The sequence below is a fragment of the Aulonocara stuartgranti genome (assembly GCF_965226115.1).
Source record: "Aulonocara stuartgranti genome assembly, chromosome: 15".
Lineage (NCBI taxonomy): Eukaryota > Metazoa > Chordata > Actinopteri > Cichliformes > Cichlidae > Aulonocara > Aulonocara stuartgranti.
In genome coordinates this window covers 42,357,500-42,378,430 of record NC_138951.1, presented here as the reverse complement: position 1 = coordinate 42,378,430, position 20,931 = coordinate 42,357,500, and the positions used below count along the sequence as shown (strand labels likewise).

Here is a 20,931-nt window from a genome sequence, read left to right as displayed (position 1 = left end):
TGTGCTAGTCGTGAAAAAATAAAGGAAAAGTAAAATTAAACACAGAAAAAAGCTGTTGCTTGGGGGAGCTCGCGACGAGGCTGCCATACTCGGCACCATCTTCAGTGCACTAGCAGACCATTACATGGGAAATCTTTTGAATACAAGCGCACTGATCCACACAGGTGTGCACACGGGTGTTCACTGTTCGTAGACATAAGCTACACCTTTATTGGTGCTATTTCCAAGCACATTGTGCGCTGTCGGTCCTGCGTGCTGCACCACAACATTCAATATTTAGTATTTACTGCTGTTTACACTTGGCTAGATTAACGTGATGGTGTTGTGTTTAGTATGTTGCTTTGTTGTTTTTGCCTGTTTTCTCTTCTTTTTCTCTCAACAGCTGATCCAGGAGATTTTTTTTTCTCTTCTTTCTCTTTTTAAGTGCCCTTTCTCACTGTCCCTCTCCCCTTCTGTTTTTCTTTTCCTTCCTCTTTCTTTCTCCCTTTCCTATCCCTCACTCATGTCTGTCCCGTCTGTAACAACTGAAAATAAAATAAAATAAAATAAACAATAACAACAAAGGTCAATCAAATGGACCAATACGGCAAGACCGTGATGATCCATTTGGCAAAGTAAATCCATTGGGTATCCTTGTTGGTCTTCAGACAACAATTCTGACGGCTAAAGAACCAAATGGGACAGGATAAAAACAAATAAATAAATAAATAAAATAAAATAAATAAAAATAAAAAATACCACAGATACACAGTTAGAGCTTTTGGCTACAGCAGTACACCTGTCAATCCCAGCAACAATATCCAGTGGGATATGGTAAGGCCACTCAAACAACTGCAGCTAATGGCATTTCTGTGTTTGCTTCATTTTTCAGCCCCAGAGGTTCTCGTTTAATTTCACTTTCAGCATCTCATTGCAGAAAACTCCAGCAGCTGCTTTTTAGTCTTTACAGCAAGTTGATGCTGATGTGGTGGACTCTCCCTCACACACACACACACACACACACACACACACACACACACACACACACACACACACACACAGATGTGTGTGCAGTTACGTGGGTGGAGGTGACTTCTTTTATATAAAGAGGGTTTTGTGACTCTTACATAGCGAGCAGCCAGCAGCATGGTGTGCACTGACTGACAGCAGTCGCAGTAACGCTGACGTGCTGTGTCACAGCATGTCAGGATTTCCACTGGCTCAACATGTGATGGATTAAGGACCAGAATTTTGTTTTATTCCACAAAGTAGCCCAAGTCACATTTATGAGTGGCACTCTTGTGATCAGTACAGCTTTCTTTTTTATTAATGCATTTTTTATTTATTTTGAGGAAACATTAGCTGCGGGTCTTCTGCTCGGAGGATCCCATACGTCTGTTAAATATGAAATGATGTCACAGCTCAAATTGATGAAGACAGCTGATGGTTCCCATCGTCAGTGTAAGGCACTTTGTGGGAGATGAGTTTACTGTTACTCCTAAATAGATAATGAGCTACACAAACACCATGACAATATTACCATTCTGCATCTTGCGACTGTTCCCACATGTATATTACATTACACTGACAGCATGCATCTTTCAAAACATTTTTTGCTTGTTGTTGTTTCAGTGTCATTATATTAGAGTGTCTTGAAAAGCTCCAGTATAAGCAATAAGATTACATAAGACATCATCAATCTAATCTTACACAACACATGTTCAGGCTGCTGCACATGCAACCTGCCTTTATAGCAGCAGCTTCACATTAAAAGGGAGAAAATGTCATGCTGAACATCTCATGAGTTAATAAGGAAATTAGAAGAAGAGTCATTTTGACATTTTTCAAGAATATATTTTGTTATCAATGTGACTCTATAATGAGATGATTAAACCAAACATGGTAAACATGTTACAGCTAGTGAAAGGTTCCGCCTGTGATTGTGGTCTCGCACTGACACATGTTGTATTAATGAATGATTCTCAATTGGCTTTTTGTACTATTTTGTGGAACACAGTTTATCTGTAATAATAATAATGCTATAAAACTTACAGTTTAAATATTGTTTCACACATGATTCAGATTTATTACATTTTATGTTCAGTGTTTATATCCTGTGAGTAATGACCAAAAAATGAGATTGCAGCTCCAAATAAGATTCCTCCGAATGGTGGCTGCAGTCATCCTGATGTAAAGTGAGGAAGCTTAGAGTAGAGTCACTACTCAGGTGTTTTGCACATTACAAAACATCCTGGTGCCTGAACAACTATCTGGTTTCTTTCGATGTGTCTAAGTCAGGTGTTTTGAGGATGATGTGGAGGAAGGCCCAGGGCAGAACAATAAAACTGTGCACAGTCTCAGTCGCATCAAAAAAGGAAATAGAGGAACACGTCGCTGGTGTTGCAAAGTGTTAAAAAGCTATTTTTTCCCAAAATACCTGTGTACATGTGGACACATATTTTCTCCAGATTGGAAATTAAAGTTGGCCTTTGATATGAAAACGCTTAAGTTTGATGCTAGAAATGTGTCTTTGCAGTGAAAATATTTCTAATGCAGACTGAGTGAAAACCATGCCACAGTATTGAGAATAGTCCAGTTTATGCACCACGTGAAAGCACAATGTCTCACTGTTCAAGGAGTGTAAACCATTACGAGACCAGTACCACCCCAGCAGCTACAGTGCCTCACTCACTAAATTGAGCCATGAACTTCTCCAACAGGGTTTAATTAAATTTATGATCAGGTCATCACACAGGCCAAAATGACTACTTTACTTTGAAAAATTAGTTATAGTTACTTCTTCAAAAAAGTAACCAAGTTACTGAGTTACAATATTATAAAAGCAACTAATTACTGGGTAAAGTAACTATTGTGTTACTTAAAAAAAAGTTTAACCCTCTGGGGTCCAGGGTATAATTGGGCATTTTTGACTACTTTTGATTTGACCTCTGCATTTCACCTATAAAAACTATTTACCTCGTTTTGTTTGGTATCATTCTTTTGAGCATAGCTATTATTTTTTATTATTTTTTCATTTGGACTGTATTAACACAACTGATCTTAAAATCAGACAAAAAAAATAAAATGAAGTTGAAAAAAGTTCTATTTTTTACTGTAACAACTACAAATGTGTTTAAGGAATCATTTTCCTGAAATGCAAATATAAATTGTAAATTTAAAAACCTTTGCACAAGTTTTACAAACAACAAAGTTATTTGCACCTAAAAATGCAGCCAAGGCATTTTTTTATAACCATTTCAAACTATTTACAGAACAATCAGCTGTTCTGCATCAAATAAGATGCGACAGAAATTATTTGTGCCACTCCAAAAAATAATTTCTGTCCACTATAAAGGAGAACATCACAGCCTGCAGGCCTGAGAGGTGGATCGCCCCTCCAGCGTTTACACTGCAATCTGTGACATTCGCCTCATTGTTCTGACACAGAAAACTATTCACCACACTACACACTACCTACACAAGTAAACACAGTAACTACACACTCCAAACATGCTTAATGTCACAAATCTCTCACATCTCATAACTCTCTCTCTCTTTTTTCCTCTGTCTTTCTTCCTCTCTCTCTCTCTCTCGCCGCCGTCACTCCTGAAACGTCCCCCTCTTCCAAAACAACCAAACACCACATTGTCATATCATTTTTTGATTGGTCGACGTGGTACGTTTTGCCACCAATAGGAAATGGCTGTTTTTTCATTTCTTTTCTTTCTCACAAGCAGAGAGTGCTTGCTAGCGCTGTTCTTAAATAGTAAACGTGACGATAACATTCAGTAAAAAAGATCGTCTCAGCTAGCTTAACTCAATTTTTTTGTTTGTGATTTTATCCTGAAAACTAGATGAATAATTTGTCTTTAATAGAGCAAAGGATCTCTGCCCTCTAGCAGAATGGTAAAACGGTAAATAGCAGCTGGACTGTGTGTTAATCACTCTGCATCTACAGAAGAGCTCGATGTTATTGTGCCATGGCCAGGACCAGCCTAATCCCAGGCTTTGGAGCGCATTAAGGGCCACATCAAAGGCTCTGATGAGTCCACTTCACTCCACAGTCCAAATGAGCAAGCACTAAAAAAGTGTCCTTATCTCACCTCGCGCTCTGAAGACATCCAGCTGACATCCAGATGAACAGGACTTTATTCCATGAAGGAGAAGCTTCCAGGCTCCATCAACCTTCAGGAGAATCAACCAGACCATGGAGGGTGTTTTGGAAACACAAGGGCTTTACTGGAGGGGCGGTTTACACCCTAATAGACTCTGTTCTAGCACGTTCACAAAGCTGCACCTGTCTATAGCCATTCATGCACCATCCAACCACCACAATCACTGTTCAAACATCACTCCCTCAGGTGAGTCAGCAGTATGTGATGTCCTCTGTGTTGAAGGCTAACCCTAACCCTAAACAAATCTGTCAAGCAAAAGCAGTTGCATTTAATAAAATTGGATAAACAAAAACTTTACTTTTCAGTAGATTTGTTGTAAGATAAATAAATACAAAGAGCAAAATAAAAGAAATTAAACATTTTTGACTGATCCTCTGTTTTCATCACCCATTTTAGGAGCTGCCACTGGAGTCATTTTACTCGGGCCAGCACAGCGCAGTGTCCCTGACACACACACACACACACACACACACACACATACAAACCACCACCACCAACAACAACAACAACTTATAATTGGTTTGGTTTATGTACAAGGAATACTCACTTTTCTCCGTGGCGCTCCATCACGTGTAAAATAAGTATCCGGACCCTCCATCCTTCACGTACGGATATGTGCAGGTTTTCTTCAAGACTGGCAACCAAAGATCTCCCCCTCAGGTGAACCTCACGGATGTTCAAAGTTAAATAATTAAAGTTAAAACCTTTTTCATGTTAAATTTGAAATAATTAAATATGCTTGTGATGGCTGCAGTTACAGCCACACGGTGGTAATATCTACTAGAGATGGTATGATACCACTTGTTAATGTCCGATACCGATTCTGATATCATAAATTTGGATATCTGCTGATACTGATATGAATCCGATATAGTGTGTTTTTAATCAATAAAACTGTTTTTTATAAATATCTTACTGCATTTTGTTCATACTCAAGCTTTAAGAAACAAGAGACTGAAGTTATTCTGTTACACCTGTATGTAAAAAATACACTCCACCCAAAACATTTCATAGTTCAGCAACACTGATCAATCTAATCAATTTAAACCTGCACCATCCTCCCTATTCTGGCATTTTAAAGAGTACTTACCTACCTAACTAATAGGGTTGCCAACTCCCAGCAAAAATATTAGGGAACCAACCCCCACCCTTAATCGATGTAATCAACTTTAATTTAATGCAAGTATAAAACAAATGCACAGAAATCAATAATTTTTCTACAATATTTAAATAGATTCAACATCTTTCTTCAACAGAACTGCAGAACTGCACAGATGGTAGTTTCCCAAAGGAAAAAGTCCTATAGCTTACTAGGGTCTATTAGACTTAATAGTTATTATATACAATAATGGATTTCTATACATTTAATCAGATCACCAGTTTTGTTGCAAGATTCAGATAATTATTTATTGAAAATTTTTAAATGACATAACAAAGAAAAATATTTGTGCCCCCCTCTCCCTGTTAATGCCCTACCTGGCCCCCGACAAAACTTTGCTTGACCCGCCCCTGCACAGTTAATTCAATTCAATTCAATTTTATTTATATAGCGCCAAATCACAACAAAAGTCGCCTCAAGGCGCTTCATAGATACAGAGAAAAACCCAACAATCATATGACCCCCTATGAAAAACTGTTATTCATCCCCTTGACAAAGGATAATCTTTCACTAACTATGCTGATGATGACGGTGAGAATATTGTCTGACACGCTGGTATAAAATCTGCCGTTGGTGTTTAAGTTGGTTAAGATTCAGTGAGGCCACAGTGCCATAGTACATGATCTCCATCCTCGAACCAGTCAGGAAACCCTCATGGTCTATGGATATTGGTACTTCCAATTCCAAAAGAAAACTCCCCATCAGGATATCAATGTTTTGAAGGTGACTTCTTTGACGGTCTTCAAGACGTTTCACCTCTCGTACGAGATGAGAGGTGAAACGTCTCGTCTCGTTCATTAAGAGTACCACCGTCCCTTTCTGTCCGTTGACTGTGTCACTGGGCAGGTGTTTGACTGTCACCAACTCAGGATGAGGTAACTATACTTTAAAATATCTTTTAAATGATCCTGACCAAAGGCCCAGTTTTGTATTTTCCAGTCGTCCAGACTTAAGCAGCATCAGCATGTTAAGAAAGTTAGACATCAGGCAGTTGAGTTGCAAGTGCTTCATCTTCAGCTCTGCCACTCAGCCTGCCCTTTTGACTCTGAAGTCCAAACTCTGTCTGTCCATGAGCAAGAATGCAAATCTGACCCCCTCATCCCTTCAGCCTGAGCGGCAATGCTGATCAAAGCTTCTCAATGCTGCATACAAATACACTGGCAGTCTGGCAACATGCGCCTGCACAAGCACTGAAAATCAACAAAATGTCAAAGCTCAGACTGCCATGAAGGTATGTCTCAGTTTGTGGAAGTATATTCAGATTATTGGGGTGAGGGAGGGGGCTAAAGCTGATGAGGAGAGGAGCCTTGAATAAAACATTACATTTACTGGGATAGTTTTCCGTGCATGAAGAAGATTACTTGCTCTGTTTCTGCAGGGAGCCATGTGAGCTGATCAGAGCGAGGACTGAAACACGCTCCAGTTTCGAGAGTTTTTAAAGATTAAAAAATCAACCTCCGCTTTTAAAATGCTTATTAAACATTGATAACAGGGTCCAGAGAAAATCAATGGCTGAGTGATATTAACCTAATTCTCTCTAACACAGACCCTCTCTGGGAAACGCCTCGTGTTCTCCAGCTCTCAAACACAAGTCAGATTCTAGGCTCTGGCAGGCATCACAATTGCATGTTTTCAAAGGCAGATAAAACATTGGAGTCTGTGAAACAGAATAGATGTTTTTGATGTGAAGATTCAGCTGACTGAATTCAGGGCTGCTGCAGAGTCTCGGCCTCCTTTGGGTTCTCAGGTAAAGGAGAAAAGCACAAGAATCAGTTCATTTATCATTTATAATACTATATACTGATGACCCATAAAGATAGGCTTGTAGTGGTGTTTGTGCCTTTTAGACGGTTTTGTATGCGTTTTTATTACAAATAATGTAACTTGCTGTGTAGTACAGTGCACCCAAGCAAAATGGGTTTCAGTTTTTGTGAGTTAAATTCTAATATTTTCTCAGTATGTTAAACAGCTGCTAATAAGCATCTATCTGTATCTGTATGAAGCACCCATAGACTGAAGAAGTCACTTGGACGAGTGGAGGAACGATCCTCCCACTGAAAGCGCTACGTTCAGATGAACAGATGAACTAACTAATGATTAAATATACATTGAGACTGTTGTTGTGAATGTCCACTATATTAATAAAACTAAGATTACATTTCTTTAAATAAAAATAGAGCATATGAAATCTTTGACTCCCATCACCCTCAGGAACACAAACCTGGAGTAATTAGGACCCTACACCACCGGGCAGAACATGTTCCCTCTAAGCCTGAAGGGAAAAAGAAGGAACACACACATGTAAAGGAAGCACTTAAATCATGCGGTTATCCTAGATGGGCGTTCATCAAGTCAGCAAAGAGGCACAGAAAAGAAGACCAGACACCAGCGAGGGAGGATGACAGACGCAACAACATTGTCATCCCCTATGTAGCCGGAGTATCAGAGGAACTCAGGAGAGTCAAAGACAAAACGCCAAAACACAGACTTAACAATGTGGTGTATGCTGTACAGTGCAGCGAGGAATGCTCAGACCTCTACATCAGAGAGACCAAACAGCCACTTCACAAGCGCATGGCACAACACAGAAGAGCCACCTCCACAGGACAAGACTCAGCAGTCCATCTGCATCTAAAGGTCAAAGGTCACTCTTTCGAGGATGCTAATGTTCACATTTTGGACAGAGAGGACAGATGGTTTGAAAGAGGAGTGAAAGAAGCATCTATGTCCACTGTGAGCGACCATCTTTGAACAGAGGCGGGGGTTTACGACACCAACTCTCTGCCATCTATAATCCAGTTTTGAGATCCTTCCCAGACGCCTTAACGCCCACTCACATCCTGGGCCATCTGACCTGGGGGGGGGATACGCCCACAGGCCTGATATCTGGGACTCTTCACCATTTCACCCTAGAACTGAAGAAGCTTCTCGGATGCGAGGTGTGAGTACAGTAGATGAGAGGAATGGGGAAGGATTTGTCTGTGTGTTTCAGTTTGGCTTAGCTGTAGCCTGAGAGTGTAATTGTGTACAGGGAAAGGAGTTTATGGACACCGGGGGTCTGCTGCCATAAAAGGAGACAGGAAGCTACAGTTGGGGGTTGCTGATGCTGATGCTTGTACCTTCAATAAAAACTCATAATTGTTATAACTTAGAAGCAGGTTTGCAGGAGACTCTACACATGCTTATCTGTAAATGTAAGACAGCAAGAGGCCACTGGCCCCGTGGAGTCTCAGTGTTTGTAATATGTTAACTCTGTTTTGTTGTGTAGAGGAATTTGGTGTAGCTTGGGTGAGGAGATTACTTTTATGACCGGCAGGAAGTCACGTACACAGAGACACACACACAGTGCTTTGACTGTTATGACGCACCCACACCTACATGCACACTCACTCACGTGCACACACATACACACAGGTACACACACAGGCACTCACGTGCTCGTGCATAAACACAGACACAGAGTTTGCAGGACACCATGGGGGTTTTATGATGGGGTGGCTTCTACAAAACTGTATTTCACAGACAAAGGAGTGAAGATCTGCAGAGGGACACCGGCCTTGCACGTCTCCCCTTCTAGAAGATGCATGCATGAAGATGAATCAAGATGAATAAAGGTTTTTGTGAAAATGACTACTGAGTCCGGTGCCGTCTCTGGATGCCTCGAGGAATAAAAAAGAACCGGGGTGAAACTGATTTCGCAACAGAGGTGAAACGTCTTCAAGCAACTCAAAGAAGTCCAGACGCTTTTCTTTCTAAGCTCCTTAGACTACGATGACCTGGATGACTGAGACTCATTTCAGATTTGTAATCTAAAACTTAACCAAAACTATTAATTATAAATAGACTTTTTACAAGTAAAGAAAAATAATGCCTCCTTTCTCTGAAAAAAAGATGCATATGGGGAACAAAACCTTAGCACATCTAAAGAGGAACAGTCCACAAAAATATGGGATTTTCGTTACACATGAGACTTACTGTGCTGTTCCAGTCAACCTTCTTTACCTTTACCTCCCCATGAAGTGACCATTTTATGGCACAATTACTTTTCTCGTGATCACTGAAATTCCTTTTTTCCTTTACTTGTTTTTAATGAAACGTCTTTCTATGCAGACACGTAGACGATAATTCATTAAAGGTTTCTTCCTCATTTCCTGACTGTTTTTGCACAGGTAAGTCTCACTACTGGTAGTAGAGGTGATACCTACAGGAAGTCCAACTCATCCAGGATGGCACGTCAGTATGTGCCATTGCCAGGTTTGCTGTGTCGCCCAGCATGGTCTCAATCTCAAGATGAAGGACATTTCAGAAGACAGGCAGTTACTCTAGTAGAGCTGGACGGGGACACAGAAAGTCCTTAATCCATCAGCAGGACAGATAGGGCTGTGCGATATGAATCTCGGGCAGCTCGACTTGCATGAAGTGTTTCCAGCTGTGCGTCGTGTAGCTGGAGTCGAGTGTTTTAACCGATGCATGAAACGATACATTTTAGACATAAGTTGTAACGGCGCCGTTTTCTTTGTATTTATTACACGGCGTACTGCGGGGAAAAGCCTGTTCTAACGTTTGAGTCTACGGTTTATTTTTTAGCACCTGGCGGCTCTTTTTTACTTCTCATCCGTAAATAATCTGCTCTTTCACATGATTCAGTTTATTTTGAAAAGTCTCAACAGGATCTTGAACTTTATTGTGAAAGGTTTATGTGGAACATAAACAAGCGGACACGCGATGGTGTTACCGTCGTTGTTGCTAAAGACAACACATAAAAACAGGCGCTTGTTCGTCCATAGTGTGGTTATATAAAATATAAGAGAAAGAGAGAACTTGAATACAGCCACTACAGGGACCATCAGAACAATGAGAAAAACAGGTTATAAACAGGTTTATAAACAAAAACAGTTTATTTTGTGACACCATGAAACAAACGATAGCGTAAAATGAAACGATAGACGTTTTTATATCGTCATCCGATATATATCGTTATATCGAACAGCCCTAAGGACAGATATTTGCTCCTTTGTCTGAGGAGGAAGAGGATGGGCACTGCCAGAACACAAGGAAAACCCAACGGGACCGATGCTGCAACAAAAACAAAGTGGAAAGAAATATTTATGCACATGTGGGTAATCAGAGAGGAGGAAATGACTCAGGGAATAAGAAACAGTTCCACGTAATCACACAAAGACAATCAGTGAAAGTAAACCAGGAGGGGAAGTACAACTTTAGTTTTATGAAGAAACCAGAGACAGAAGACCACAAAAATAAAACAGGAAGTGAGCAACTGAGGGGACTTTTCAAAATTACAAATCAGAACTAAGATATTGGCAGATCTGAAGGCCCCCAGCAGTCAGGAATTTTAAAACTTACACTATAAACAAAATTAAGAAGTAAGAAGAGAATATAAATACCCTAGAGGAACCCAGCACCACCACTGACCTGCTGCTCCGCAGAGTTTCAGTTACGTTTATCACTTTGCTGGAAGCCACTGTGTGATGTTGCTATTTTTGTATTTTTTAATTTGATGCTCTTAGTTGAGGTCTATGAGGTCTTGTTTATTTGTGCTTCAAATATTGCTCATTTTTAACTTTTTATCCTTTTTAACTTTATTTGCAATGATTAGTCCAAAGTGGACCGGTGAGCGCACACTGGCCACCGCATAAAAGCCTTTTCACATCAGGCGCTGCGCTGACCGCTAACTACAGCATGTGGCTGAACCTAGCGCAGCTGTAGGCTTCGTTTCTATTGGTCACGCGAAGGTACGTCACAGCGCACTTGACTCACATGAACGAGTACTCCTCGCTGGCGCACTTGCGCTACTCGTTGTTCAGCGTAGCGGGAAACTGTTATTGCGCGGCACCAGCAATAGAATGGAACTGGTTTCAGCGCATCGCTGCACGTGCAGCATCCTGGGTGAAAGTGCCGTTACATAGCAAAGCAGATCCCATCCGACAGTGCTGTCAAAATAGTCTTATCTAACTTCTTTTCTGGGTAATAAAGTTAGATTACGTGCTAATTCTCCATAAGTAATTTTAGTACATTTTTCTACAACATTCTCATCACTGAAGTTGAATTTTATCTTCTGCAGAACACGTACTTTTCTGTCCAAGTGATTTCTGTGAGCCAGACCTTTCATCTGCTGCTGCTGCAGTTATAAACTCAGCACTGGGGTGTCTGTTCAGGCCCTGAATGCTGGCTCCTGCCCTGCATAGCCTCGGCCCAGCCTCCTGGAACAGCTTTGCATGACAGCCGCTCCTGACTGATTGTGCTGCTTGTTACTGTGTCTTTGATCATTAAGCAGAGCAATGTCACCGCCTTTAGTGGCATCAATTATAATTTGGGTTGTGTCACTTTGATCTTGACAAATATTATCCCAGTTTTTTAAGCTGTTGTTGGGCCACGTGCTGCAGACTTCCAGCTTCTTCTATTAGATGCAAGCCTTGTGATGAATAATTTACCTGAGTGGATTTCCCTCCCGCATGCTCTCTCTACTAAACCTCAGACTATACAGCCCACAGCCAAGAAGTTTAGACTGAATGAGGGAGAGACCGGGTAACATATAAATAGCTCATCACCAGTCCATATGGCACCGTAAGTCAGCTCCAATATTCAATGAGTCAACAACACTCAGTATGAATATTAGAAATGGTCAGAGGGTGTGTTCAGAAAATTCCCATTCAATGTTTTCTATATTCATCGTGTATTAATATTGTGTGGCTGAGGTTCCAATGCTATATGAGGCTCATATAGCAGATTGAGTTCTTCACCACAGACATGTAGGTACACGGTGTTTAACTGGTATTCTTCTCAAGTGTAATCGCACACTGAGCATTAGTGCAGGCAGGCCACAAAATCACACACAGGCTCAACTGAAATCCAGCTCCTGCACATTCCCTCTCTTTGCATTTTCAGCCTTTGATTGCACAGCACAGAGAAGAGGCGGGAATACAGGGAGAAAGTGGACGAGGAAGAGGGGACATGCAGACATGTAGCCTTCAGTGTAGGATGCTTGTGCACAGCCAGGTGGGCTACAGCGCCATCAGCACCATTTGCATTTTTTTGAGAGAAGACTTCGAAACGTTTTCAAACCACAGACTGTAAATAAAAGATGGGCACATGTAGCTTCTGTATCTGTAAAATGAGAATAATGCAGAAATGTCTTAAATGCATTCTTTCCAGCAAGAGCTACTTTCCTATTTGAGCAAAGAAGTCCAGTTCTGTGTAAGTCTCTCATGTTTGAGTTCATGTGAAATTAAAAACAAAAAAGGTACAGTGTGTAAAATATCAGTGCTAGTTGTCAGTAGATTTGACACGAGTCATTGGACCCGGCGTTTCGAGTTTTCTTATCCCACTTTGAGGTGTTAGTGGGTTATAAAGCCCATAATCAATGTGTCCTCCAGATAACAGACACATATAGGCCCAATCACGGGCACTAATGGCAAGTTTTGCTTAATAAGGCCTGATGTCATAAGATGGGTCTGATAGGTTATGGCTTCTATTCGACCCAAATGTGACCTCCTGCCCATATGAGCTGGACCTGTGGCTTACATGAGGTAGCCAGACTCACCCTGTCTAACTCAAGGTCCAGTATGGCCCACTGGAGTATTTATGTGTATGTATGTATATAGGAACTTCCACACACACCTACAAAATTAGACTAGTGTGCCTATTTCAGACTAGCTTTTTCATTTTAAAAAATAACAATAGTAGCCCGGCTTTAATGAAAATGTAAAATCCATAAGATTCTAAATATGGCCTGTAGGTCTTTTCATCACTAAGGGGTTTAAAGTTACAACAGATAAGATTGCCTTCTTTGCCTTCTTTCTCTGCACTCTAACAACACAATTTCAACTTTATTTTGCCTGTTTTATTTTAATACCATCAGGTGCACCCCCACCACCCACCTCAGCTTCAGTTTGTAAAATGTACTGTAACAGCAGAGCTGGTGTAAGCTGGCTGACGAGTCTGTTGGCTACTGGTTTCCCCTCAGGTCAGAGGATAATCAGAAAAGGTGCAATCAGCAATGTTTATTTCACACACCAGGAGAGCACTAACACTAAGCTGTGCACTCTTATCACTGCCCAGTCAATTTAAAGAATTACAATCAGGACAAAGAGACATGCCACACTCCTTTGCTCTGCTGTGTTTTCCTCCTGGGCTCTGAGCTCCAAGACCGAGATAAACGAAGAGAGTAATTAGCAAACACAAACCACCTGTGCATATCAGCCTCCATGGCCCCATTACCTGAACCATTCCCAGCAACTCCCCCCTCCCCAGCTGAGCTCTAACCAGTTACATGTCCAGTGAGTGCAGCGTCTGCTCATTGTACTTCATAACCAACCTTCCCCCAAGTCAGACCTTCCCAAAGTGTGGGGCCTGCCCCCTAGGGGGGGGGCGCAGAGCCATTGCAGGGGGGGGCACGGTATGAAAAGGGGGGAGAAAAGCAAAACGCTTGGACACTGCTAGCACGGGGCGGCCACAGAAATGCAAAGCAGGAGATGAAGCATCGCTGAATATGTTTCCAAACCAACTTCATTCTGAGCCAAAGACTAGAAAATATGGTGAAGCAACTCTTCCCTTTGGTTTCACCTGCACAGGTGCAGAGGTAGGTCTCCCTGCAGGATTGGTTTCCCCTGGAGCAGCGCTGGGCTCTTCAAATCAGACAAACAGGATCCCACATTCGTGATTTGTAGTTCAAACACTTGTTGTAATGACTAACTACTCCTGACATGTTGGAGATGTTTGCTCTTTATACAGTAAAGTTACAGCTGGATACAAATAACATCAGGCTGATCCTGCCACGATTTGTCCCCCCGGTTCTAAATCACAGACTAACAGGATCCCACAGCTGTTTATGTTTTTGAACACATTTTGAACAGAGAGGCGTTTTTTGAAAAATGTATTGACAGCAATGTTGAACATTATTACACAGGAAAAAACAACTACAGTAAAATAATGACACTGTGATGCCTCTGCCTTTGTAAATGGAGGGACAGTAACTGCGTGTAAAACCTGCAGACAGTCAGATTAACAGTATTTCGTCTCTATCATTCTGCAATTCATCTCATGTAAACAATAACGTGGCCACAGCGTGACGTGGAAAAAGGCGCATACCTTTGATGTTGTGTGACGAACTCTGTATTCCTCGTAAAATGCAAAAAAAAGTTTTAAAAATCTCCGTTTTCGGTGATTGGAAACGCCGTTTACGTGGACGAAACAGCTGCGCTTTCAAAATCACCCGTGTAGGTGCGGACGCAGCGTAAAAGAGTTAGTAGTTTCTTTTATTACCACCTGTAATTTATTGCAGATTACTTGTATTTGCTTAATTGTTTACTAAATGTTTGAGGTGTGAAATAAACCGCAATGGATGAATATGGGCGTGTGTGGTTGGAGGATGTGTGCGTGCGTGCGCGCCGGGGGGGGGGCGCGAACATTTTTCTTGTAAAACAAAGGGGGGGGGGGGGGGGGCAGCAAAAACAGTTTGGGAACCACTGGGTTAAGTCTGGATCCAGTTGCAGTTCAGGATAATGCTCTACTTCTGTCAGCTAGTAAACGGACCAGAATTAAAAGTCAGAAATATGTATTTTCATTGTACATAAAGCAAGGTACGTGTGACTTGAAGCATTTTGCCAGTGAACACTTTCCAATAAAGCATTAAAGCTGTTCAGCAGATAACATCCAAGCTGTTGTGTTGTTGGTTGTGTTTGTGCATCACAAATGTAATCATCATTGCTTTTTGCACAAAAAGTAATCTGAGAGCAAAAGGGAGCACATATTCTATGCATGTTCATTTATATTTACATATTCATGTTCTTTGAATATGAAAGTATGCTTTTGTCATCCTCGGGTGCAAGGTGCTGTGATGAAGATGTGGCAGCCCTTCAGGGACATATCTGCACCTTTTCAAAGGGGACATTATCTCGTAGCAAAGCACCGAAGCTTCTTTATTCTTGCTGGGGACAAAATTGTTCTTTCAGATGTACAAAGTAAAATATATATTTTTTAAAATAAACCCCTGCTGAGTGCACAGGCATAGTGACAGGGATCATTTGTACTAAGAGTCTGTCTGAATATACTGCATATAATGGTTTATTAGCAGCATGGCATGGTGCAGTAGTAAGTTAACAGTTTCGTTTGTGATCATTTAAGGATGTTTTTCTTCCTCTCGTGAATATTTCAGTTGTTTGCTGTGTTTCATTACAGAGTAACGTCTCACGGAGTCGTGCTTATCAAATCCAAACCACTAATCACAGACGCGCTCTCGTGGCAAATACACAATAGTTATTGCAACAAAGACAACCTTGCGCAACTGGTGATTTGCAGAATGTCCAATTTTGTGTCAATCAAAGATTTTAAAATCAGCTGTATCCAGATTTATATCAGTTATATTAAATATTATCTTTATATTAAATATTATCTAGGTCTGGTCCATGACAGCATGGACAAGGTGTCACTGGCCCTTGACAGATTAAGAATTGGGATGTTTGTTCTGGTCCCTAATCGCTGGAATGAACTGAGATCTTTGATTACTTAGAATAAGTAAAACCAAAACATCCAAATATGCAGTCACATTTTAGCTTTCATTATGAACTGTGTGGATCATCTTCTTATTTCAATTTCACCTTTTAGGAGTCACCACATCAGATCGTCCGCCTTCATCTCACCCCATCCCTGCCATCCTCACATCTACCCTCTGCTCTGTCTGCACTGCTGTTCTGCACAGGCCTGAACCTGGTATCAGACTGAATGTGTGTAAATGAGGACATATTTAATTAGATCATTTCAATACTTAAAAATGGTTAGGGAGGAAAATATAGTATAAAAAAATAACGTAAGGAAAATAATCGACGGGGGAAGTTTCATGGTGACGTCTAATAGTTATGACTTTTTACCCCATTCACCTGGTGTCTCACCTTAGACCCTCAGGTTTCTACAAGTAGTCAGGAGATGCATAATAATAAACTTTTTTAACAAGTTCAGTACGTGGATCCCGACAGGCAGTCTCAGGTTTTGCTTGTCTTCACACCCAAACAACTTACACTCTTAAAAGTCGGCCTCAGTTTTACCTTGGAGCCTATTTCACCAACTGTGCCTCCATATTTATGAGGCGTAAGAACAAGAAGTCTCAGCCTGAGCCATGAAACAAAGTTCTTAAGTAAACTGCTGCCATCCCAGCCTGGTTACTCTCGAACCTCTGATGCAGATCGCCTGCTGTAGGGCGTGTTTCACAGCACTGCGTGATGTTCTCAGATTCTGAAGACGTGTCTGATACAGAATATAATGAAATGCATCTCCTGAAGGGCTGTTTGTTCTGTATGTGTGGGTCAGGAAGTAGCTGGGCTTTTTCAGTGCTGTAATGTGAAAGAAGAAACCAAACAGTCCCTGTTCACTGGGTCAACAAACAATCTTCTTTTCACAAGCGCACACACATCTTTGCATGTGCGAATGAAATCACGTTGAACCGATATGAGCAGACATTATTTTTCTTTACAAAACAGTTTCACGCTGACACTTTTTACCAAATGTGACATAAATTGAAATCACAGTTATTAGAAATACTGCAACATGAGCGAAGGATGCTGTGATCTGAGGCACTGGATGAGCTACAGTCTGATCGGTTTGGTGGATTCACTGATTGCTGCATGTGTCTGTGCCAACATTTACTGTTGATGTCTTTCTATTGTCTGTACTTTTATCAATCAACCTCTTTGAGCCAAACGATTCTTTTTATCATTCATTCAGTTCTGATTACTTGGCACCTGCATCTGTTTGCATGCTCAGGGTTAATAATGGGCGCTACTCACTGTGTTGTGTTGCGGTTCAAATCTTTAAACCTTAGTCAATAGTATGGAAATGCTCACATGCGGACACCCACTCAAGCCTGCAGGCTGAAGGAGGCGAGGGACCGGGGGAGGCAGCCATCTACCAGGAAGAGGTTTTAATCACTTTCACACAGTGTCAAAGATTGAGAGGCTGAATGTGAGTGGGTGGCTGCGGAGCAGTGCAACATATTGTTAGCGCTTCTGTGACAAACACACCCTGTCTCATTAGAGAAAAGAACACATTTATCTGCAGCGTTTTCCTTTGTGAATCAACTGTATACGAGACACAATCACCACAGACTGTCCTCACACTTACATGTGGCGCTTTCTGCTTCTGGAAACTGCATCGAGACAGTCTAAACGCGATGTCTGTTTTATGGCTAATTCGGTTTTCAGAAGCAATTTATTCTCTTCGTTTACTTCTTTTACTAAGCAGGTGATGGATGATGGTGGGGATGCGGGGGGTAATAATAGATCAGTGCCTGCATGATTCCATTTCCACCCTGTAATGGATGAGACAGCCTGAAAATTAAAGGCATCCACTTTATGGTGGAGGGCAAACCCATCAGGGTGAATAATACTGTGTAAACCGTGTTTGGTGTGCAGCAGTTGAGTGATAAATAATTTCCTTGCTCCCATTCCACAGGCCAGTGACGACATCTTTCATCACAGCTGAACAGCACGGCTCACTGTAAGCTACCAGGGAGGTGGGACGCATCTGGTCATGTAGCAGTCACAGATGGTTTTACATGTTGTGAAGAAGCTGCCCACAGGAGCAGTCCTTCAGAAAATTACCAGAAACATATATTTCTTTGTACCCTGTTCAGCTGGCTGTGCCCTCTCGCAAAATAAAAGGCAAAGTGAGCAGAGAAAATAGTACAAGTTTCCTTACACTGCAGTCAAGGAAAAAAAGGAAAGGAAATCCCAAAAAGTTGATTCTGTTCATCTGGATGTTTTCAGTGGGAGAAACGTTTGATGTCTTCAGTCTCAGCTGACTGCAGGTGTCCAACCTTATAAACAGTAACCACTGAATGAACAATGGGCTGGGAGGTCAGTTCCTTGATCATTAATATGCAAATTCTCATGACCACTGATCAATGGTCCCCAACCGCCGGGCCGTGGACCAGTAACGGTCGAGTCGTTTTGTACCGGGCCGTGAGAGTTGAGGCTCAGGTGTGAAGTTTATGGTTTTCAGGATTTTTATCGTTAGCTTGGTTTCCCTGGGTCTTTTCCCGTGTTGTAGTTGTGTCTTATTTTGAAAGAAATATTTATGCCTTACCATAGCGGCCAGAGAGCATTAAGGGGCAGAGAGGAGGATGTTACTCTCAGTGTTGTTGGCGCATTTCAGGAGGACGCTGCTAATAAAGTTACACAATTACACAGTGAATTCACGTTTATTGTTATATTTACAAAATACCACAGTTTTTGTCTTTGTCTGTATCGTTTTATTTTGTTGTGTTTATCTGCAACACCTTAAAGGAAATTAGTGTCTGACATTAAACCATCTGTGGAGCAAAGGTTGAGGACCGGATCCTTGTGGGTGACCAATATTTTGGTGCAGCATGTTTTGGGATTCACTGTGATTGCAGCCATTCCCCAGCTCTGTGAACGGTACTCATGACTATTGATCAGTGGTGTTTGATCAGTGGTCATGGCACTTTGCATGCTAATGTATTTGGGGAAACCTGCATTTAGCTGAGACTGCAGAAGTCGCTTGGATGAGTGACAAAAGTTTCTCCCACTAAAAACACTTTGTCCAAGGAAAAACATTAAAATAAAACTTTTATCCATCCATCCATTCGCTTCCGCTTATCCTTTTCAGGGTCGCGTACGGCGCTGGAGCCTATAAAACTTTTATTTTCTTTCAAATTTACACTCATGTCTGTAATCTTTTACACATCTTCAGTGTATGTGATTTGTTTCTGTGGGAAAAGACTTAACACAGGAATTAAACACATAACTGGCATGATGTGAACACTACAGCCACAGGCTACAACATGAATGTCACATGGTCACAGAAAAAGCTGAGACTCATTTTCTGTGAAAGACGAAACGTTTAATTGCACCAGTTTGAATTGATTACATTTATTAACCACAGTGTGAAGCTTTGAAGTTCATGAAATGAAATAAAATCCTGACTCTAATCTGTCTGTATTTTTTTTTTCAAACACTGAAAACACTAGTTGAGAGTTGATTCACTAAACTTAAACCAGCATGTATGAGAAGGACCTCTCAGGATGATTATGAAAAGATCCATAACAGAAAAAAACTAAAAGCTATTAAAGCTATACTATTATGAAATGGATAAATGAAATGCCAATGAATAAATAACAGAATGAGTACTTGGTGTGACAACCACTGAAGGCCTTTTGCGCTGAAAGGCGATTGAACTATGAATGCAGTGAATAAGGAGGAGAGAGGAGACAGCTGTGAATACTGAACTATGTTTGAAGTTAATACAATGTGACGCCCACAAGTGTATGGTCACAATTGTAATTTTTTTGTGAATTGTTTTTGATGTAAAAGATCGGATTTTATGGTGGTATTGTGGAGGTAAACACAGACGACACGAGAGCTCTCGATAAACACTGCTCGTTTATTACTCATCACCACAGAACTGAACACTTTCCCTCCAAAACACAGCAACAACACTTCCTGAGAACTGGGTGTGATTGGAGCCCTCCAGTGGTCCACCACACATGTCTGTCTGAGGTAATGTCGGCGGGGGGACCGAAACGTGAAACCCACGTTGACAAAAATGCCCTGGCCACTGCTGCTGCTGTAGTGGACGCCAGAGGCACTGCCTCAGGCCAGCGGGTTGTGTGGTCCACTACAGTCAAAAGGTGCGTGAAACCTTGTGACTGCGGCAGAGGACCAACCCGATCCACATGCACATGATCAAAACGCCTCCCTGGAACGCGGAAGGATTCGAGGGGCGCCTGTGTGTGCCTATGGATCTTAGCGCGTTGGCATGGGATGCACGCGGCTGCCCAGTCTTTCACCGATTTATGAAGGCCCGGCCAAACGAACATAGAGCTGACCAGCTTGACCGAGGCCCGGACGCCTGGATGAGAGAGGGCGTGTACGGAGTCGAAAACGCGACGACGCCACGAAAGGGGAACTACAGGGCGTGGACGGCTGGTGGAAACATCGCAAAGCAGGCTAAGCCCGCCGTTCCACACTGGTCTGTCCTCCAGTACAAGGCACGTTTGCGCAGACCGAAGGGCAAGGACGTCTGGGTCGGCCTGTTGGTCAGCGGCCATAGCCTCAACGTCTATGCCAACATAAACAGGAGAAACCAGCATGCGGGATAGACAGTCAGCCACGCAGTTGGACTTACCAGCCACGTGCTGAATGTCCGTTGTGAACTCGGAAATGGCTGCCAACTGGCGCTGCTGGCGCCCGCTCCACGGATCAGAGACCTTGGACATCGCGAATGTCAAAGGTTTATGATCGACGTACGCGGTGAAGCTCCGACCCTCGAGAAAAAAACGAAAATGCCGTGAGGCGAGGTGTAGGGCCAGCAACTCCCTGTCAAAAATGCTATATTTGCGCTCACTGTCTCTAAGTGTGCGACTGTTACGTGCCAAGGGGTGTGGCTTTGCTTTTGTGCTCTGTTTTGTGTTCTATTCATCTTTCAGGCGTCAGGCCTCCTCTGATTGGCCAGTTTGAAGTTGATTGGCAGGTGTCTATTGGCTGGACTGGGCTCAGTTGGCCAATCACACTCCAAGGAACACTACAAATGAGCCGCTCCCTGGCCAGCTGGGGGCTGCTGGCTTCTGCTTCGACAAACATTTGCGAA

The 20,931-nt window shown here is 42.0% G+C and overlaps 2 long non-coding RNA genes across 3 annotated transcripts in view; both read right to left on the bottom strand.

The window, feature by feature from the left end:
- LOC309689544 overlaps window positions 1–14,498 on the bottom strand; it is a 35,192-nt gene extending 20,694 nt beyond the window's left edge. Inside the window, exons 1-3 of one of the 2 annotated variants that reach the window (XR_014271434.1) lie at window positions 14,422–14,498; window positions 4,702–4,820; window positions 3,968–4,164 (exon numbers count right to left, since the gene is read on the bottom strand). This is a non-coding gene — a long non-coding RNA (uncharacterized lncRNA). Of the gene's footprint in view, window positions 1–3,967; window positions 4,165–4,701; window positions 4,821–14,421 lie in introns of those variants that run through there. The other variant, XR_014271433.1, reaches the window with a different exon arrangement.
- The window catches only part of LOC309689540, a 60,139-nt gene that overhangs the window by 23,229 nt on the left and 15,979 nt on the right, over window positions 1–20,931 (bottom strand). The gene's annotated exons all lie outside the window — the stretch shown is intronic.